The sequence below is a fragment of the Eucalyptus grandis genome, chromosome 11 (genome assembly GCF_016545825.1).
Source record: "Eucalyptus grandis isolate ANBG69807.140 chromosome 11, ASM1654582v1, whole genome shotgun sequence".
Classification (NCBI taxonomy): Eukaryota; Viridiplantae; Streptophyta; class Magnoliopsida; order Myrtales; family Myrtaceae; genus Eucalyptus; species Eucalyptus grandis.
The window spans coordinates 47,667,576-47,674,324 of record NC_052622.1 but is presented as its reverse complement, the minus strand read 5'-3'; positions in this window follow the sequence as shown (position 1 = coordinate 47,674,324).

Genomic DNA, 6,749 nt, shown 5'->3' with positions numbered 1-6,749 from the left:
CATTGACATTCACTAATCCGTTGAAGAAATGTTATCCAGAACTGGATGTTTCGTTGAGGATTTAACCTTGTCAACTGGAGAAGATCTCATGGCTGGAGAAGACATAAACGGAGTCCTTTGATTGATCGAAGATTGATTCGATAATTGAAGATCCGGTGATTGCCTAAATATTATTGGAAGGTTCTCGCTTATGGAAACCGAGATCCCGATTGTATGGGCGAACATGATTGATGGGCTATCAACACGTTCCTTTAATAGCTTGAACAATCTTCCTAATTGATTCCGTCCAACGGCTAGATTGGAGGAATTCCTTTGGTAAGTGCCAACGGGTATGATGGCATAAAGGAGTATATAAGGAAGACTGTCTTAGTTGTTCAAGGGGTGCGCGATAGAAGAATTCCAAAGTCTGAAACTCCTTTTTGTTTAGACAAATCCTTTGAGCGAATACTTGTATACGAAAGAGAGAGTCTATATTTGTGAGAAATCTTGAGGAGGTGTGGTAGAACATCTACATTGTGGAATCAAGGCAAAGCTGTGCTGTAACCTCTCTCTTGTTCATAGTGGAATCCAGCCAATAGGCTGTCAGTGAAGAAGAGTGGACGTAGGCTTGATATAAGCCGAACCATTATAAACCGCGTGTTAAATTTTCTCTTCTCTCAGTCTTACTTTGATTATCGTTTCCTCCAACTGTCTAGTATTGTGCAATTGCTTGAGAAAAATTCTTTATATACCTATTCACCCCCCTCTAGGTACTCATACTAGCAATATCAAGTTCAACTTAGCAAATGGCATTGGTGGCGATGAAGAGAAAGAAGGACTCTGACACAACAATGTCCTCTTCGATAAGTGGGGGTGATAAGCTGCTGGGAGCTGAATTTGAGGTGTTCTTGAATTTTAGAGGGCCGGACACTCGCTTTAATTTCACCGATTACCTCTATCACTCCCTGAATGGAGTTGGGATTCGCGTCTTCATACACAATGAAGAGATCCGAAAAGGTGAAAAAGATTGGAGAAGAGCTTCTGAGTGCAATCAATGGCTCTAAAATTTATGTGCCCATCTTCTCCATAAACTATGCATCTAGTGCAATGTGCCTTCACAAACTCACCCACATGGTGGAATGCTCGAGAAGATTGACAGACAAAGTGATTATTCCCATTTTTTTCGATGTTGATCCTTGTGATGTTAAGCTCAGAACTGGATTATACGTTGATGCCTTGAAAAGGCATGAAGACAAATTCAGCTACGATGAAATGCAACAGTGGAAGGTGGCTCTAATAGAGGTTGCTTCAATCAAAGGATGGCACTGCAGAGATAGAGGGTCAGAGAGTTTCAAGAGCTTTTCAATAAGACTATATACTTCATTCCTCTAGCATATCTTCACAAAGAAGAGAAAAAATTATTTCTGATTTCTTGGAGTTGATATGTATATAGAGCTATAGCCACAAAATGATCAATAACTGTGACAGGGACTATGATTAGCACATTTTTTCTATCATGATTTAGAAAATACTCTCTTCAAAATAATTTTTAATATGGGACATCAATTAATTGAAAATACTTTTATCATCAAAGAAAGAATTTTTATATAGAAATTGTTGTGGATAATGACTATTATCTGCGGACTAATCTTTCTAAGTGATAAGTAATAAAGAGTATTTTGAAGAAATAATATTTTCCAATAGGTGATTTTCCGCAAAGCAAATGCAAGGACAAAGTTATATCTAGTTCCGAAATTGCAACAAAAGAGTAGTGTTATGGCTAGTTTGATATATATTTTTAGGTGGTTTAAATTTCCACGAATTTGTTTTGTTCACAGCATAAATCGTCACGCTTGCATTAGTCAAGGATGACGGTGTATTTCAATGTGGTTATTTTGCTGTGAATGTGCTGTCGTTTTTCGGGTTCAAGGTTCTATGCCATGGGCGTTAGCCTTTGATTTGTTGTGTTTTTGACTTGGTAGCTTTGCTAGCAATCTTGTGCTCTCTTTCTGTCTGCATAATTTTGTTCCTTTCTCAATGTAAAAAGATAAGATACATCTGGACCAAAAAAAATAAATAAATAAAACATTTGACCAAAAAAAAAAAAAGATAAGATACATCTGTGTGTTTAAAATAGATATCTTGGCCTTGATTCGTTTGGGCCGCTCGGTAAAAAGTTCTATTTCCGCCACTATTGTGAACTCAAGACTTCACATTAGAATATCCTGGAACTTAATGTCCTTTATGTTATTACTCAATCTCGATTTCTTGTGTGGCAGCCAAGGGAACTTATAAAAATTTTACTGATGAGGTTTCATTGAGATTGGCGAGAGGAGCTCGAGTAGTGCCTGATCATTTAGTGGGAATCGATTATCATGTACAAAACGTGATGTATATGTTAGGTGAAGACTCTTTGGATGTGCGGTTTGTCATAATACACGGCATGGGTGGAATCAGTAAGACAACTCTTGTCAATGTTGTTTTTAACCAAATTGCTTATCAATTTGATGGATGCAGTTTCTTGTCAGACATTTCACAATTTTCACAGCAAGGTAAAATTGTGAAATTGCAAAAAAGATTATTATCTGACATCCTCAAGTCTAAATCCTTAAAGGTTCATGATACCAACTTTGGGATCAACATGATTAAAAGCAAATGCCACCACAAAAAAGTTCTTATTGTTCTTTATAATTTGGATAAAAGGGACCAGCTTGTGAAGCTAGCTAAGAAGTGTGAATGGTTCGGTCCGGGAAGTAGCATTATTGTGACAACTAGGGAATCAGTATTTTCAGAATTAACAAGAATAATGCCTCAAGGCATCCTAAGGTTTATTACTTCTATGAAATGAAGGAGATGGATGAGAATTGTGCTATCCAACTTTTCAACAGATATGCATTTGAGAGCGATGCTCCTCCATGTGAATATGATAAAATAACAAGAGAAATTGTGAAAATCACTGGTGGACTTCCACTGTCTCTTGTGGTCATCGAGTCCTCACTTTACTTGGAAAGTGAAGAAGTATGCGATGATGTATTAGCCAAGCTAAAGAAAAAGCCTCACAAAGAAGTTCAGGAGGTGTTGAAGGTAAGTTATGACATGTTGGAATATGAGCAGAAATAAATCTTCCTTGACATTGCATGTCACATGGCTGGCGAACAAAGAAGCGATTCATTTTTTATGTGGAGTGCTTGTCAACTTTATCCCAATGAAGCCATCCCAATTCTTATTAATAAGTCTCTAATAAAAATAAAGAATGATAACATTTGGATGCATGACCAACTCAGAGATTTAGGAAGGGAACTTGTTCGTAGAGAGAGCATAAAAAATCCTAGAGAGTAGAGTTGAATATGGTGTACCATCGTACCCATGGATGTTATTTGAAAGAAAGAGGTATGTATTGATCAAAGTTCTACTTTTCACTTAGTGTAGAATATAGGTTAGTATCGTGTTAGATTACCACAGAACATGGTAGCTTAGTAGTAAAAAGGTCACACTATCTTCGATAAGGTCACAAGTTCAAGTAATGCATAAGCGAATCTTTGTCAACTTGTGTATTAGGTATTTGCCACCTCGATAGGCTCATACACTTATGGGCAAATTGAATAAGTAACACTCAACCCAAACATTACATAGAGGGTGTGAGACCCTTATCTAAATCTTGGAGAGGTAGCTCCACTATTACCCCTCCCAGCCTTTTACCAAGATAAAGAACTACTTTATGTTAAATTCATGGGAAGAGTGCCAAAAAAGTCATAAACCTTTTTGTTTTTGTGCCAATTTAGTCCTAAACTTTTTGGTGCCGATTTAGTCATAAACATTTCTACGTTGTGCCAATTCAGTCATTTTCGGCTAATTTTGGCCAAATTTTGCTGACTAGACGCTGGCCAGCTGACGTGGCTTGATCGGTGCTAACGTGGATAACTTTTAATAATATTAAAAAAATCTTTTATTTTTATTTTTATTTTTTATTATTTTTATTATTTATTTTTTTATTCTCCTCTTCTTCCTCCGGACGGTCGCCGCTGTCTTCTCGGCTGGTCGGCGAGGTTCGGCGAGGGTCGAGCCTCACCCATGGCCGGCGAGGGTGAGCCTCCCCCCCCCGGCGTGAGGCCGCCCTCGCCGGATCTAGCGAGGGTCGAGCCTCGCTGGCCATGGGCAAGCCTCCCCCCCCAGGCCTCGAGGGTGGCCTCGCAGCCACTAGCGAGGTGGCCAGCGAGGTTGACCTCGACCTCGCCGGCCGTCACCTCTGGCTGGTCACCGAGGTCCAAATGCCGGCTGGAGGAAGAAGAGGAGAAGAAAAAAATAAAAATAAAAAATATTCAAAAATATTAAAATATTATTAAAAATTATCCACGTCGGCGCCGATCAAGCCACGTCAGCAGGCTGGTGTCTAGTCAGCAAAATCCGGCCAAAATTGGCCGAAAAGGACTGAATTGGCATAACGTAAAAATGTTTAAGACTAAATCGGCACAAAGACAAAAAGGTTTAGGACTTTTTTGGCACTTTTCCCTAAATTCATGGACCCTTTTCTTATGTTCTCCAAAGCTTAGGCTAATTGAGCTCTAATTTCCTTTAATAAGGAACCAAAGAGATAGTAGCACTCAAACTAGGGAGACAATCTCAAGTGTGCAATTTTACAAGTGAAGACATTTCAAGGCTGGTAAACTTAAGGTTCCTCGAATTGGATGGAGGAAACTTTGTAGGGGACTTCCAAAATCTCCTCTTGGAGCTAAGATGGCTCTCTTGGAAAAATTGTCCTTCGGAGTTTCAAGCTACAAACTTCTCTCCAAGCAATTTGATTGTCCTTAAAATCTCAGAATCTGACATTACAGATGATTGGAGTGGATGGGGCCAAATCATGGCATGATCATCGTGTGATACAAGCTAATTACATTTACTTTTTTTCCTTTGGCATAGTAAATTTGACAGTCTTTATACATTCTTGCATGAGTAATTTTACAGGGAAAATGCAGGTTAGAGCTCTACATCTCATGAGTTGTAGAAGGTTGATCAAGACACCTAACTTCTCTACATCCTTTACTTTGGAGAGACTCGTCATCGAGAATTGTCATAGGTTAGTTGAAATTGACCCATCCATTACTATGCTGCAGCATTTAAAGCACTTGGAAATTAAGGGGCATATTCTTTTGCGGGTGCTTAAGGGAGCTCCAACCATGCTCAATCTAGGCATGGGACGTCAATCATGGATAGACTCATTGGGTAATCTAAAGCGTCTGTCAACACTAAGGATGGAAAATCTTGCACTCCTTGAACTTTTGGATTCAATTGGAGAGATACCTGGTCTTCAAGTATTGTCTTTATGTAATTCATTTGTAGAGAAACTTCCAGAGTCAATTAAGAAATTGAAAAATCTAGTCAAGTTGATTATATTGTCCACAAACATTATTGAGCTGCCTGATTCAATCGAAGAGCTTAAGAGATTGGAGATTCGAGACATGGAAAGATGTAAATTAAGAAAGCTTCCTAAGACGATAGGGATGTTGGAGAAGCTTGAAGAATTAGATGCTTCAATTTGCATATTTTTGGAGGGAGAAATTCCAATGGAAATTGGGGAGCTATCATCTTTGAAAGAGTGAAATTTATCGGGAACCCATATTTCTGAGGTGCCACCAAGTATTAGTCTGCTTTCTCAACTTACGAGATCGACTATGGGTGGTTGTGAGGAGCTTCGACAACTGCCGGAGCTTCCTACAAGTTTGTCACGTTTGGTCATTTCATCTTCAGCATTACAGAGGATTCCGGATGTATCAAACCTGACCGACTTACGTGCTCTGCATTTATTCGATTTTGGTCGTCGTAGATATGTTGATATGCCTCATGCACCCCTAAACGCATGCCAAGCTTGAGATTTGCAGTGGATTGGGAGGCTAACTAGGTTGCGTGAGTTGTCATTAGACCGTTTGGAAATGACCGCGTTACCCGCTGACTTTGCAAGTACCCTTACCGAACTCGTGGTATTCCGATTACCAAGCTCCACCTTTCAATCTCTTGATCGGGGTCCACCCAAAATTGAGAGGTTGTCGTTATTTGATCTTGAGTCCACAGATGGATGGTCAAACCTTCACACCTTCAAATATTTGTTCCATTTTGCAATTTGGAGGTCGTGCTTAACCGAAATTCCACCGGATGTGCTTGGACAGTTGGAGAACCTTCGCCGGTTTGACTTACTGGAGTGTCAATTTCTTGAGAGACTATCCCATTTACCAAGCTTGAGAAAGCTACGAATTTTGTATGTTGAGTTGACCAGTGCCCAAAGCTAGTTAATATACAAGGTCTCGAACAATTAGAATCACTGAAAGCTTATGGATATGCTTCTGCCCATCCTTAAAAAAGCTACCAGATCTTTCCAGCTTACAAAACCTAAGAGAGTTGAATTTAATTGATTGCGACTCGTTGGAAAGTTTGCCTACTATGAATAAGGAAATATGTCATTTGGAATTTTCCAGATGCAAGATGCTGCCAAACAATTCAAGTCCAGAATTTGAAAGGCGTGCCGAGCTAGTCGCTTCCTTTCAGTATGTTATTGGTGGGAACTATGCTTTGTGATCAACTTCCTTCATGTATCATCTCCTCTATTTATAGGTTGTGTACATGACATTTTTGGCCTTGTACCGAGACTGAAAAGTAGCTACGCTTAACTCTCTTTTAATTCTTTACGAGAGACTTGTTGAGACTGATCTTTTCGCCGCTAGTAATTTTTTACACCTGAATTTTCGTCAATAGGCGAACTATGCATCTTTTTGCGAGAA